Raw genomic sequence first — 14522 nt, forward strand, 5'->3', positions numbered from 1 at the left:
GCTACTGAAATGAAAGACTTACTTTTACACATTGAATGCGACTGAAGAATATGGATCAATTGAACAGACAAATATATCTTGTTTTCTATGATGTTGATGTCCTGTTTTCTATGATTTTGTTATATTATTGTCTGACTCCAATATAATGACAATAAAGCTGTTCAAATTGAAATAGTGTGATTTTTCTTATGTATACTTATACATGTGGGTATATGTCCACAGCTAGATTTCACCAGTGCCGAGAATCTGTCTATCAGATGCAGCTTTATCCACTGCTACTGCATCTACTTACTCTGGTGAAAATATTGGTTGCTGAACATCAGTAAAAGCTTAAACCAGTTCGCTACAGTCCCATGACATTGTAATCAAACATCATTTGACACCTGTAAATGACACAGTCACCTCTGAGAAAGTATCAATACGTCTGGAGGTGAATTACAAAGGTACATCTAAACTGGAATGAGATTAGCTTTGACCCAAATGCACACACAAGTACACAGTGACCTGCCTCACCTATTAAATCCCACACTGCTTATTTAGCTGTGAACACAGGCAGAGGCAGATGGAACAGCGCTACAATGCTGGACCCCACTTTAAAGACGAAATATCACAGCGTAACTGTATCTATCAAAGCATGCCACTCTTCAATAACTCAGATGTATCAAGATATCAAGTGACAGATGTGAAGAGAGTAAAAGAGCAAGAATGAGGAGATGAGGAGAGATGATTTAGGTGAGATGATTTAGGTGAGTCTGACATATATATAGTGAATCTGAAAACACACATGCAGAGGGAGTTTTGAGTGGAGCTTTGACAATGCAACAGATCATTCTTATTGTATTCTCATCTTATTAAACTGAAAAAGAGAGACATGAGCAGACACAACTGAGCATGATCACAACTTAAATCTAGGTGACAGGTTGACTTGTGTGCAGTTGGTTCAGGGGAAGGAGAGCTAGTGTGTGTGTGTGTGTGTGTGTGTGTGTGTGTTTTAACCTGCAGGGGGTTAGATATAAAGATGTGCTCTGTTGAAATGTCACACGTGTTTATGCTTTTATCAGGATGTGTAACTAAAGGGCTTTTTGCCTCTGGGAGGATCCATCATATTTCATCATATTTCATTAACACGTTTCATGCATATGCAGACATGGGAACATGCCTACACACACACACCAGTTTCCCTTAGAAGACAGGGGAAGTAGAGGGTATTTAATCCCACCTCTGTGTGAGCGTCGCTGTGAGCCCTGCTGCCAGTCTGAACTGATCAATTTCCATCAGCACTGACATCCTGAACTGCTCTGAAAAATCAACTGCAGCACATACTGTGTGTTTTATACTGTGTGACTCTGTAAGTCTATGAAAGATTATTTCAGATAGATATTAATTGTAATGTGATGCTGTATTGATCCCAATACAGTGCTTTTACATATACTACAAAAGCAGCTACTTGCCACCCTATGTACCATAGCAGGCTCTGGTTTGGCACCAGTGTGTTTAACAAAGAAAGACAATTATGTTTGTGAGTTTAAAAGATTACACCAAACAAACATACAAATACATTAATCTTATTCTTAAGTATTTTGTAAATGTGTGCATGTATCATAATAGAAACATAATTTGTGTCTGGGAAGTAATTAAAGGAGGTTATTAGCAGGCAAAGATTAACAGGGTCTTACTGGAGGTGACAGGAGGCAGTGGTGACCACATTAGCAGCAACATTAGTAACTGTTGATTCTCCCAAGAAAATAGTTGTCAATCAGGCTAATTTGTCTGTGGTAATTGTGTAGCTCTTCTTTATTTATCTATTTATTTTGTACTTATGTTGGAGTTACAATAGGAAAGTATGTAGTTATGTGAAATAATGTACAGCGAAATAAACAGTGAGTGAAGTGGAGATTACTCAATGACACATTTTTTTAAATTAACAAAAGGAGAGGTGTGTGTTTAATCATGTTGTCATATTTTCTAAGACAAACATTTTAAGTGATATTTTGTTATCTCTAAGTCTCTCTGGTCATGCTGCCCCCTATCCCTGCTAAATGGTAAGACTGCATCTGCAAATCTGCCATTTACTATCTAATACATTCAAATTCCTCACACATAAAACCATAAGATAAGCATCTTACTGTTTTTGATTAACACACTGTTTTGACTTCATTTTGTGCCAAAACATAACCTTAGATTAGACCCTACCTGTGATATGCTGTCAGTACATTGCATTAAGAATCACTCTTAGGTCTTCAAGTGCAATTTCTTTTAGTACAGTCACAGCCAAAATACTAAACAAATCCTAAAAAAAACAATTAAAAAACTTGTATTGGGTCATTTTGGTACCAGTGATCCACTAATGAAGGTTGTACTTTTTATTAAAGACACAATTTTTGTTGCTGTGCTTCGTGTCTATATAAAGCCAGCCCATTTGAAAGTTCTTCAGAGACAAAAATGGCTAAAACAAGGAACCTAACACAGGAAACACACCTGAAGATACAGATTCTCAGCCAGGAAGGGTACAGCTGCTGCCAGATAGCCAGGAAGTGCAGATGCAGTCCTTCAACAGTTGGATACACTCTGCAGAAAAACAGACGAACCGACAGTACAGACGACAAACCAAGATCTGGGCGTCCAAGGGTTTCTTCAGCAAGAAATGATCGCATCCTGATCCACATGTGCAGGGAAAACCACCGAATGGCATCACAGGAGCTTCAGCAGCAGTGGTCAAACCAAACTGGTGTCCAGTGTTCCACCTGCACTGTATGTGGCCGACTTTTAGATCATGGCTTAAGGTCCTACAAAGCTGTCAAGAAGCCCCTGATCAATGAGAGACAGAGGTTAGCCCGGTGTTGTTGGGCCCAAGCACACAAGAACTGGACAGCCAGGAACTGGAAGAAGATTCTGTCGTCAGATGAGTCCAGTTTCCAGCCTTATCCTCCTCCTGATAATGTGAGGGTACGCAGAAGGCCAGGCGAAGCATTATCTCCAGCATGTACAGTACCTACTGTCCAGCATGGTGGAGGCACTATCATGGTTTGGGGATGCATGAGTGTTGCCGGTGTTGGTCATCTCACTGTCTGTGATGGCACATTGAACTCTGCCAAGTATTGTGCCATTCTCAAAACCCACATGCTCCCTTCTGCATGTGCATTGTTCTGTCGAGGTCAAAACTGGATGTTTCAACAAGATAATGCCCCTCACCACACATCCAGGGGCCAGTAGAACTTGGCTGCAGGAGGACTGCATCCAGGTCTTAGAGTGGCCAGCTCAATCCCCAGATAACTGACATATTGAAACTGTCAAGAATTTAGTTTAGTTAGTTTTTCTTTTAAACAATAAACAAAAAATATCATTTGTATTTGTTCGTGTCTGTCTAATGCAGCAACACCTTTTGAAACACAAAAAAGATATCTGAATGTATAAATCCTCTGCTCTCACTTTTCTGCCTTTCCACATGGCAGCCACAGTGCAGCACCAGTGGCGGCGCAGTCTCTATGAGGGATTCAATATCTTGCCAAAAACTGTACACTGACTTCCACATAAAATATATGGGCCTGGCATCATTCTAAAGTATGTTGTAAAGACTTTAGTGATATGTTCATCTAGTTCACACTGTAAGGCATTTCTCATAGAAGACCAAGTTGATCCTTCTGGAAAACCATTCTACTCGAACACAAACACAGACAATATGCCTTGTGGATGAGATGGGCTGCACACTCAATGATGTGAGATCAATTAAGATAAGTTTTTCCCAGCTGATTCAACAGTGTCTGTTCTCTAGACAATTGTGTTATTTGGGCAGAAAGCATTGTTCCCATGATGAAGCTCAAACAGCTACTTCCAGACCATCATTTCTCATATCTGTAACAGAGCATCTCTTCTGTCCTGTTTGCTCCCAGAGACAAATCCTTACTGCACAAAACTAGGAGAACCATCTACACTATGAAGAAATGCATCAAGTGTATAAAAATCAAATACAGAAAACATACATCAGTTTGAATTGAGGAGTTGATAAGAGGGTCTGCTGCCATTGCTGACCGTCCATTGGACTGAAGAGATATAATACTGACCCAGCTCGACCTCTGGTAAACTCTGTGAATCACTCACGAGGAGGGGATAGTGGAGGAAGGAAAAGTGTGTGTGTGTGTGTGTTTGTTGGGTGGGAGGAGAGAGGGGTGATGGTAGTACTGGGAGGAGGAGAAAGAGCAAAAGAGGGCAGAGGAGGTGGAACAAGTCAAACTGACATAGTTTCAGTGTATTCTCAACATTGTAAATAATGCAGGATGGGCTGTTTCTCATGGATGTTGTCTTCATTCATTTTTAACTGGTTCAGTTACACAGTAGTACTCCAGCTCTATTTCTCTCCCTCTGTGTACCAAGCCTGTATGCCTGGGTATGTGCAGGTATACAAGTGCAGGCATGTTTTTAATGTAATAGACTCACCTTGTAGTTGAGGTCACTGCTAAGTGTTTTTTGATTGCTAGAGTTAATTACAGCTTAAAACTCCACTTCAAACCAGATTTCTCATGTGGTTTCAGCACCAACCTGCACACTCATTCTATCATGCTACTTATTTGGTAATGATTAAGGAAAAAACAGTCAAGTGACTTCATGAATTCATATAAATCTGTGAGCTTAATTTCACTGCTTTGATAAAATTACTGTCACAGCATTGCTTCAGGATGCGTCTCTTGATGACTCTGCCAAGACAGTCTTGACTCATCTCTCTTGTTTATCATATTTTCATATTTGCAAATGTAGAATGAGCAATATCACATTAATAGCAAATTATACTGTTTATTTTAAAGTGGATTTTTCTGATGATGCCGTGCAGCTGAAAGCAAGGACACAGCAGGAACTCCAGTCGCCTGTGTGCCTTCTGAGGCTTGATAACACAGCTAACTGCATTACATTAGTTCATATGGTCAGACACACTGTTGGTGAAACCCTCTAACCTCCACCTCAGCTTCAGCTCACAGCATGTCTGTGTGTCTGAAGGAGAAAGTGTGTTTCTTTGTCAGTGTGTGTCTACATGTGCCCAGGTTGGTGAGTGAGGGCTGCCTGGGGCTCACTGCTCATCTCAGTGGGTATAAATAGAAAAATAGAGAGCCAGGAATATAAAAACATCATAGTGTGTCTGTGGGGTGGAGAGGCTGCTCATGGCTTTAAAAAAATCAGGTGGATGGGCTGCAGGATTAAAAAACGAACGTTCAATCTAATAGCAAGTTTAGTTTGTCGCATTGAAACCATATCAGATGTAGTATCACATAGACAGTCTATAGAACTCTGAATGAAACAATCTGTTGTTGTTGTGTTGCAGTCTCCAAAAACAAGACTAAATCAAAACTGTGAAGAGGTGATTTAATTTTACAATGCAGAATTGATTTGTAAAAGCAAGGGTTGGTACAAAATCAGCATGTTTTGACAAACTATGCCTACATGCTGCCGTTTCTATTGTTGTTTGTTGGTTCATTAATTTCCAACAGGTTCAAAAATACGATACAACAGCAGAGTTTGTAGCACTCATTTCTTGTTGCTGTGTGTTACCTAAATATTCCCTGGTTTGTTTTGGCATTGTTTCTCTATTGTGTCACCTAGGCTTTGTGTGATCAACGTGATGTGTCGAGATGACTGCTGGATATCTTATGCAAGTTTATATTCTATTTCAATCTGTTCTATTTGTTCTCTCTCTATTTGTATTCAGAAGCTATATAGATTTTACATTAATATTCTATTCTATTTACTGTCACAATTTTCTGTGAAAACTGATTTAACCTGTACAAAATTAATCTATCACTGGCTGACTGGCTGTAGAGTCACCCAAAGATAATTTTTACATCTATGAAACATGACACATTATATTGAGACTGTTAGAAAGTATTATACATGACATGTACACTAATTTATTTATTCCACTGTGGAAATCACAGAGGGTACTCCAGTATACAGTGCATGAATTTGACACTGTGACTCTGAACACTTAAATAAATTGACAGGGGGTAAATATAGCAGATCATATAGAACACAGGGAGTGATTTCAAACACAGCCATAGATTTAGTTTAACAGCAGCTGAACAGAGGTTAGAACTGGTAGAACAAATAGCAGGTTATGATGTTATGATGTGATGACAGGGCAGCATTATTCAGAATTATTGATGCATTCTAATGATGAGAGACATAACAGTGTGCTATCAGAACTGAATACATACCTGGACGTCACCACACCTGGTGTCCATATCACTGCTTCTCAAAGAAGGAAAATGCACCTGGAGGAGAGAGCGAGGGAGAGGGGGGAAGGGGGCATAGCATTAAGAAAAAGTACTTGTCAGGCAGCCCTTTAGAGTATCATTACAATGCCAATCCCTGCTCCCCATCTTTCCCTCTCACTGTGTGTGTGTGTGTGTGTGTGTGTGTGTGTGTGTGTGTGTGTGTGTGTGTGTGTATAATTTTCTTTGTGGGCCTCTAGTCACCAGCGGGGAGATGAGATCATTACCTGTGACTGCGAGGCTAATGTCACACACAGCCTCAAAACACACACACACACACACACACACACACACACACACACACACACACACACACACAGGCAGACTAAAGAGGCTAATGTGACAAAACTACAGTGACCGCAGGGCTTGTCTCCATTTGGATAAGGCAGCCTGTTTTACAACCTGCCTCCTACACCGGCAGACAAGAGAAACAAGAGGATAGAGAGAACAGAGAGGAATGACAGAGGGATGAAAAGAGGGGCATCTAATTGGAAACATGGTGGGAACGAACAGCCATCTCTCTCCTTCTGATGGAGGTAATAAAAGCCGAGCTGCACTGTACAGAGAATAAGGTACAACTGCAGACATAATGTATGGTTCAGAATAAGCTCATTAGCAGTGGTGGGAATGTGAATGACAGATGAGGAGAGATGTAGAGGGGGATGATGGGAGGGGTGGAAATGGGTCAGAAGGTGGGGATGGCTGGCCGGGCCTCTAATTAACTTCTATCAGCCCTTTGGCTCTTACTTCATATTCTGCACCTTCACAATACTACTACTGCAACAACATGATATTGATAGTACATGCATATGTGTGTAAGGGCACAAACATGCTTATCTGTCTGCACAAACATACATTTGGTGGTAGCTGGAAATACTGTGGTGGCTGTTTTATACTTGTTCCTATTTCAAAGTATAAACTCCCAAAAGGAAGCTGGGTCTACCAATCAGCTTCACATAGGGCAACATGTTGTGGGGATTTGGTAGGTTTGTGAGTCAGCTCCACTGCCTGCCTCTGTGACCATAGCACCTGCCTCCATGTAAATATGCAGAGAGACGTTTATGTTTAGCTTCACGGAATTATAATTATGACAAAAGCTTTCATAGGGAGGCAGCAAAGCATGTGTTTTTTGGGAAGGGTGGGGGGTGGGGGTGTGTTTTTAGTGTAATATATCATGGAGGCTAAACCAGAGTCTCCACTGCTATATGAATCTGGTAAATTATTGTAATACACACCATTAATACCCAATGACCTCACAGCAAGCTTATTAAAGGCTCCAATTATGAAAAATAATAACATTTCAAGGGTTGTATTGTGTGATATGAAATCTGTATCTCCTCTCTCTCTCATTTACTCTATTTTTCCCATGCAGCCTGTTTCCAGCGGGGAGAGTTTAATACACAGGATAAACTAGAATCACTATGTAGTTACTCATTGTGGCATAAATGAAATGAATTCTTATTTCATACAGCATGAAAATAAAGCTGGAGGTGCTCTCCGTGTTTGTTCTTGCGCTGCTCAGATGAACAACAACAAACTGTGTCAGCACACATTTTACCCCCAACACTGAACTACATATGGTAATGCTGTGGCTGTCTCTCTCCTCCGAGTCCTCCCCTACTCCAGTCACCTCCTGTTCTCTCCCTTAGAATGTATGTTTCTTTCAATCTAATTTTGTTTTCTATTTCTATTACTTAAGCATTGCATTAGCATTACTGGTGAGCACAAACAATATTAACGATGCAATTTACAAAATGCGTGATTTAACCCTCTCTCCTTCACACTGCCTCCCTCTCTTGCCCTCTCTCTCACCTCCCAACCACGCACACCCACTATGTGTCCCTCTCATAATCATGTTGCAATCATGTGAAAAAGCGTAGCAATATTAAATATTAACTGCACATTCATTCTCGGCAAGCAGAATATGAAATGAATTAATCATGGCGTACACGGCTGTCTAGATTCTTATCCTTTATCCTTATCTGCCTTCATGTGCTGTGGAGATGCTTTGCAGGAAATTAACAATGGCCAGTGACAGAGACTAGCATGTGTGATGTGCGTGTGCATGTGCATGTGAGTGAGAGTGTAATGGTCTGCCTAGTTGAAGTCTATCACTAAATGATTGATACCACTCTTTAATCCCACAAACATCTTTATTAGAGAAAATACATTTACTTAAAAGAGCACTTCCACCATTTTTAAAAATGTCAGTCAATTTACTGGTCATGAGTGATACTGCTGAGCCTGTGAAATCGATTGGATATATGTATGTTTTCTGTGGTCTGAGAAGGAACTTTCTAATGGCCAAGAAAATGACCCAGCTAAGGTCAGTGATATAAACACAAAACTATGCTGTGGAGTTGCATTATGGGAAGCATAGGATCCTGCATTTTAAGAGCTTCAGGACTAAAAAATTGGGACATCTTGGCCTCTGCTGATTCAGTTTTGACCACCCTTCTAAAAATCTGCCTCATGCAAATCCCCTAACTTCATAAAGTTCAGTGTCACTCTGTCAAAATATATTATTCATAACAACAAAAGTTTATCCAAAAAGCATATTGAGAAGTGAGAGGAGGAGAAACTCAATGAGTCTCTTTCAAAGCTACACTTAAGGACCAGCACTAGTTTGCTTTAGGAATGACTCTCTCTCTCCCACCAGTATCTCTCTATCTCTCACGCTTGATGGCCCCCCTGCATACTCCTAATAACCCATGATGAGTCCTCCACACTTGAGCACCCTCCCATCAGACACCCGCTGAGACACACACACCCACACACCCACACCCACACACACACACACACACACACACACACACACACACACACACACTCTACCCCTCTGTGTTGGACATACAGGAGTGTGGATGATGACAGCCATCAGCGGGGCAATTAATGGGCCCATCCCCTGGTTACAATACAACAGACAAAAGAAGCTGAAAAACAACATAAGCCAATATGGTACAATTAGCCTAGCCTGCTGCGCCCACTTGGACCCAAAAGCACAGCCAGCAATGATGCAAAGACCTGGTGAAGGAGGGAGGCCAGGGAGTGATGAAGTGGAGAGAGAAGTGGACTAGAGAGGGAGTACAAGAAAACACACACAATTCAAAGATAAGATAAGGAAGCTAAAAACAGTAAGGAGATTAATGTACAGGAGCTCTGTAGTAATAACCAGCCCAACTAGCTCTGGTTCTGTGTTACAGTAAAAGAGGGAGAGATCAGGAATGGAGGGAGTACCAGAACCAAGTGAGCATGGAAAGTGATGGAGGTAAGACAACTGAACTGAGAGGGAGGCATAAAGGAGCGGTGGACGGGGCGGGGGGTGGGGGTGGTGGTGCAGACATAGGACCATGCCCGTAGCATACTGATGCTGCTGTAAGACATGCAATCAGCATGGCCTCAGCTAAGCAACCAAGCATGTGCTGCAGAGGGCTGGGCAGCCTCATAATTGTGTGTGTGCACTTTTATATGTGCATGTATTTTTGATTATGATGTGTGAAAATAATATAATACAGGAAAGATGGGATTAGAGAAAAACATGTAATTTATGTGACCGCATCTGTGCATGTAAGTTTGTATGTAGGTGCACACACGCAATTGTGTGTTTGTGTGTGCATCGTGTGCTGCAGCGGGCGGTGGGTTGTTCATTATGCAGTGTGTGTCTCCTCCTGCAAAGCCTCTGTTATCACAACACAGAGCCCCAGCAGCTCCTACGCGAGCTCTGTTACCATACCTTAGTCTCATGGGAGCTCCTATAGCATATTCTGCTCCTCAAGGACATCATACTGGAGTCCCAACAGTAACACAAACCACCATACCCCATCATGACCAGCTCAACTCATGAACTCCTATTGTACAACATGGGAGAACATGAAGAGAACAAGTCTATGTATATGTTTTGGATTTTTCCCTGTATGTACTTTGCACTATAGAGAGAGAGTAGAGAAGCTTGCAAAAATTGTGAAGGAAGAAAGACAAGAGGAAAGATAAATATAGTCTTATATTTCAACAGGGGGTAGTAGCAGGACAAAAAAGGAAGTGAACCATATTGTTCAGGCATCTATGTCATTCTTTACATCAGCATCAATTTGAATTTAATTTGAAATTACCAGCAAAACAACAGGAATTTACTGAGGTGTTATTATGATTGCTCCCCACTGTAAAGTATAGCCAGAATGCTGTCTGTATAATCTATTTTTCTCTTCCCACTCTATTTGACTCTGTCCAGGAGACAACAGGAAGCCTGCTCTTCCTTTGTGTCCCTCATCCTCACCTGTCTCTCAGAAAGAGATCCAGAAATGGATTTCATTCATTAGCAGAGATGAGAACAGCTTGTAGGGGGTACAAATGTGTCTTTTTCTGCATTTCTAAAAGTGTGCCACATTGAGAAAAAAAGGAAAAAAAAAGAGAAGCAAAAATGCTCAGCAATGTTCTCCTCCATCTTTAATGAAAGAGAATGAGAGGAGCTGTCGCTTTCTGTCTCCCACTGCTCCACCACAACCTGATTACTGTCTGATGATGATGGCACTACTTCCTGACATCTAATTGAAATAATTGTGTGTAATCACTTTAAAAGACTGGCAGGAGACATGCAAGCGTTGTGAAGTAGTTAAGAAAGGCAACGGCATTTTAATTGAATCTTCCCAGATGCATCTGATTCCATCAAACAAGTGTAAAACCACCAGGAGACAGGCAGAGACACAGCAGTGGCATAGTTCAATTGAGAGATGAATGGTGGGGTAATGGGTTTAGGGGCTGTGAAAGGGAGCAGGGTTTAGGTGGATATGCTTCAGCCATTCTCTCATACTCGCACACTTTATCCCACATAATCTGTAAGAAATCTTCTGAGTACCACACTGTATCCAGTTTCCAAGAAACTGATCTTTAATACAGTATTTCACATAAACAACCCAAGCGAGGATTTTGCACCATTATGGCTGGCTCTGCAGAACCAAAGCCAACTGCTTTTGATTACAAAGGAAAGACACCTTGCGGGTTTTGTTGGGATGGATATTATAACTAAAACGCTCAGTCTAGACCTCCATGCACAGTCATCACTGTTTCATGGGCCTGTGCACCACTGGGCCACTCTGTTGGTTTCTAAAGGCCCATATCACACAGAGAACCCAGGCCAGGGAGAGCCTGTCCACAGCCATTTCCCTACTCTTTAATCTCAGTGGCCGACTGGAGAGAGCAGCGCTGCACATTCCATTAATGTAAAGTGGGGCTTGAAGGTCCGTAATTTATTGGCTCTGCAGACTCGCCTCCCCTCATCTCACTCATACTGGCTCCCAGCCACCAAATACTCCCCCTGATACCCGCCGACATGCAGCACCCTGCACTCAGCGTTTTACGCCATTTTGCTTTCTTTCTCCTTTTACCTCTTTCTCCTCCTATTCTCCCTTGTCGTATTACTTCTCTTTGCTTCTTCCTTTGTCTACTCCTTTTTCTTCATAGCTTTTGCAGTGACCTCTCTCTCAATAGATGATAATGCATACATACAGAGATCACTTTGCAAAACCTTTTTCCAGTCACAATTATCAGGACATTTCACTCCAGTTGCTACAGTGAAGTTTCATCTGTGAAAGGAGCCAAAGATAAAGTGAAGAGTCCAGCTTCTTCAGCATCTGAAACACTGATTTAATTTAATTACAAACAAAATGACACACACAGAGCCACAGAGATAACTGTGTGAGAACAGAAGAATCCCCTGCTGAGAGAGATACAGTACAAGAGAGTGGAGTGTGTGTGTGTGTGTGTGTGTGTATGTGAGAGAGAGAGAGAGAGAGAGAGAGAGAGACAGAAAAAGAGGGATAGAAAAATCTTGTTCTCTCTATTGATTCTCCTCTGATTCTGTCGCTCCTCTCCTTCCTTTTCATCCCTCTGCCTGGACTAATTGTCATGATCTGTGCTGCTATAGCAAGGATGACCTCCTCACAATGAGACTACCAGGATGACAGACAGCACTGGCGAGCAACAAGCAGGTAAGAGGGGAGATGGGGAAAAGACAAGAGGTAGTATCATCCTAAACCAAAGAAAAATTTATATAACATAATGTTTTTATTGGTATGCTCTTTGTTTGCTCAATTGGTTGATCACTAACTTAACATTAGTGAGGACATCTTTTCTCAGCTTTTTTGTTTGTATTACCAAACTCAAAATGACTGCTCCTCACAAAACTCAGGAGTTTTCCCTCCAAGTAAGATTTCCTTGATTGGAGCCTTATAGTACACACTGAAAAGCAGAGGTACCGGAGAAATGGGATGGGAAAAAATACATTTTCCATTATGTACCGTTAACAGGAACACAGTGAGCTACAGGTGCCTACATGATGATTCATCATAAAGGTGCAAACTTAGTTTCTAGTGGCTTAAAGTATCACTGCTGCAGGTTGGGATGAGCTTTCACGCCTCCATCAAAATATCTGAGTTTTAATGGGCATGGAAAGATTATACTTTTGTTGCAGCACTACTTCCATGTTGCAGTCCCCTACTGATTTTACCCTCCCAAGACCTGGAGCATCACAGGAACAGAGCTACAACGGTGCATGTTATTTGTAGGAGCTGAATGCCTCAACCTAAAACCCAGCAGGAAAAAACTGTTTTCCTCGACCCCATGGCAATAACAGTCTTTTCTGTGATGTAGTGTCTAACAGTGCTCAGACAAACTGCCTCTACTGGTAAAGCAGAAAAAGGTGACAATTTTATGTCTTAAGACATGATCTCACAGCAGAATCAAATCTATCAGCTTTAGATTAATAAAACGACAAACTGACCAGCATGTAAGCCCAAAAAACAGACTACACCACTCAGCCAGCATTGTGTTGAAGACAGCCAATACACCAGTTTGTCTGTAATAAACTTTATGTTCCAGGGCCTCCCCCACATGTCAAGATAGACCTGCTTTAACCCCAGGATCCTGGAGATACATTGACTATACACCATAGTAATTGTTTTCGAATTTAAAGTCATTGTTTTGTGTGTTGTGTGAGTGCAAAATGTCTCCTATGTGTATTGTAGTACTTTAGAATTAAGATTTAATTTGGAAAATGTACAATCTAATTAAATTGCCAACTTTTATGCCTGAAGAAAATCAATATATTGATACCAAGTTAAAGAACCTGTGTGGGCTCTTTAATAAAGGCATTTCAGCAATACTATTAGGAAATTGGTTGTTTCATTTGTTATGTTAGTTTTATTATTTCATTAATACTTGTGGCTGCAATAATTTGATTATGGTTAGGCATATTTACATAATGTTTTCTAACTGAAATTCAAACCAAATCTGCCATCAACAGCACTTGTGAATGAATTAGAATTAGAATTAGAATAGGCTTTATTGTCATTGTACAGTAGGGTACAACGAAATTGTGGGTGCACAGTAGAAAATATATGCAAAAAAGATACAAAAATACAAATATATACAAAAAAAATACAAAATTTACACAATAATACAAATGTACACAAGGCAGTAGAAAAGGAAACAAAAAGATAGAAAAATAGAAACAATTGGTTTTAAATAGAAAACTCACATTTACAAAGGAACATTTAAATAGAAAGGGAAAAACACAACACACATGGCTTGTGCAAGAATAAAGCCGGGACAGTTTAAGGTGCACAAGTGGGTTGGACAGTGTCCTTGGCTCTGTGTGTGTGTGAGTTATGGTGGTGGTGAAGGGTGCGGGTGAGGGATGGGGGGGTATGTTCAGTGATTGTTTGCAGTCTATATGACCCAGGGGAAGGAGCTGTTGGTGAGTCTGGGGGTGTGAGACTTGATTGACCTGAAGCGCCATCCAGAGGGCAACAGGTCAAACAGGTCATGGGCAGGATGTGAGGGGTCTCCTGTGATTATTATGATTATGTATTATATGATTTGAGAGTGCAGTACCTTCACTGACTGCCATACATTTACTCCTTCATTCCATGGAGTCCTTCATTCCACACATGCAAGTATTGACCTGCACATGACTGTTATTGTACAACTACTAGCTAAAATCATATTTATTCAGTTCCATTCCTGATTTTAATTATACAAAGCTTAATTTCCTACTGAAATTCTAGTAGACTCCAATAGGAATCATCATATCATCAGACTGGTCATTCATATTGGAGTTGTGTCAAGTTGTGTCTGTGATAAGACTTCTGACAAGAAAAATACAAGAGTGTGAGACTCCAATAAAACTATGAGTGGATATCTAAAAGTTCAGTTACAGATACTGATTTTAAAAAAAAAATAAATCAAACAAACTCAGAAACATCCCTAGTG

This window comes from Lates calcarifer, linkage group LG17 (genome assembly GCF_001640805.2).
Source record: "Lates calcarifer isolate ASB-BC8 linkage group LG17, TLL_Latcal_v3, whole genome shotgun sequence".
Taxonomy (NCBI): Eukaryota; Metazoa; Chordata; class Actinopteri; family Centropomidae; genus Lates; species Lates calcarifer.